Source organism: Bos mutus, chromosome 6 (assembly GCF_027580195.1).
Source record: "Bos mutus isolate GX-2022 chromosome 6, NWIPB_WYAK_1.1, whole genome shotgun sequence".
Taxonomy (NCBI): Eukaryota; Metazoa; Chordata; class Mammalia; order Artiodactyla; family Bovidae; genus Bos; species Bos mutus.
In genome coordinates this window covers 48193739-48195483 of record NC_091622.1, presented here as the reverse complement: position 1 = coordinate 48195483, position 1745 = coordinate 48193739, and the positions used below count along the sequence as shown (strand labels likewise).

The 1745-nt window shown below is 31.6% G+C and overlaps 1 pseudogene; it reads right to left on the bottom strand.

The window, feature by feature from the left end:
- Positions 1–351: 351 nt before the first annotated feature.
- On the bottom strand, positions 352–565 carry LOC102277859 (large ribosomal subunit protein eL38 pseudogene; annotated as a pseudogene).
- Between the last annotated feature and the right edge of the window lie 1180 nt (positions 566–1745).

Below are 1745 nucleotides of genomic sequence, written 5' to 3'. Positions count from 1 at the left end.
AACAACATAACAAAAACAAAAAGACTTGAAGCGAATCATAGGTTTAAAAAATAAAAATAAAAATCTTCTGGAAAACAAACAAAAAATCTTTGTGATCCTGGGTTAGACAAATATTTCCTAGGAGAGAAAAAGTACTAATAATTTTTAAAAATTCCATAAGTGGACTTCAGTAAAAATTTGTCTCCTGTTCAAAAGACACTGTTAAGAGAAAAAAAAGTATCCAAAACATATTTTTGATAAAGTAATTGTGTCCAAAATATATAATGAATATCAAAGTTTTAATAATAAATAAGTCTAATTTCTTTTGAGAATTTTAGAAATTTTAATACAGTTCAAATCAGTGTGTGTGGTTTATTTCAGTTCCTTCACTGCCAAACCTGGAGTTAGGGACTGTTTCAAATTCTGCACTTTCTTTTTGTCTGTGATGAACAAACAGGTGTAAAGGTATATGCTGCATCCAACTTTAAACTTCACATTATCTGTTTTTCTTGATCTTGACAGACTTAGCATCCTTTTGCCTGACTGTGAGCAGAAAGTCTTTGATTTCCTCAATTTTGAGAGGCATGGTGATGAGGTACAGAGAGCACAGCTGGAACAAGGAGTTGGCAAGAAGCAAGGAGAAGGGAAAAGTACGAAAGTGTAACTTTAAAATGGATAAGAGATCTGAGCAGACACTTCACTAAAGATATAATATACCATATATTCATGGGGGCAAATGGTTTAGTGAACAGATGTTTGACATGATTGGTTATTAAGGAAATACAAATTAATTTTTGCAATAATTAATGAAAATACATACAGAGCATATAAGACATATGTGGTCTTATACATACGTATAAGACGTATGTATATGTTTGCACATCTTATAAGACACATGTTGCATTTAAGACACAATTAATGTATAGATAAATTCCTCATTCATTTGTAATGAAGTACCATTGCATATGGACCAGAATGGCAAAAAAAAAAGCAAAACAAAAGGACTAACATTGGCATGGGCACTACCAGTGTGTTGACAATGATGTGGAACAATTTGAAATTTTTGACATTTCATATGGAAATGTAAAATAAAATAACCACTTGGAAGATGAATGTGGTAGTTTATTATAAAATTGAACATGTATAATTACCATGCCACCCAATAAACCTACCCCTCAGTACTACCTAAGAGAAAACTCATGTCTCCCAAAGACCTGTATATAAATATTTGTAACAGCTTGACTTATATTCTCCAAAAATTCCAAAACAATCTAAATATCTGTTATTAGTGACAGGAAATTATACTACATTTTTAAAATTCAATACTACTAAGCAGTAAAAAAGGACCAAACTGCTAATAAATGCAAAAACATGAATAACTTTCAAAAGCATCATACTTGATGGAAATAAAACAGACACAAATTTCTACATATTATTAATATCTGATCAACTTATTTGACATTCCCGTAAAAGCAAAACTATCAGGGAAAAAAAAAAGTCTCTAAAGTATCCTCATATGTCTATTAAATAATGAAAGGGAAGATGGCACATCAACAAAAATAAACCACCTATTCTTAAAAAAAAAATCCCCTCAGTTTTAGAATAAATAACTTACATCAATATTTAATAATGCAAAAGAACTCTAACAATAATGGTGGTGGTTGTTTAGTCTCAAAGTCACGTCTGACTCTTGGGACCCCATGGAAAGAAGAGCCTGGCAGGCTAGAGTCCCTGGGATTCTCCAGGCAAGAATACTGGAGTGGGTT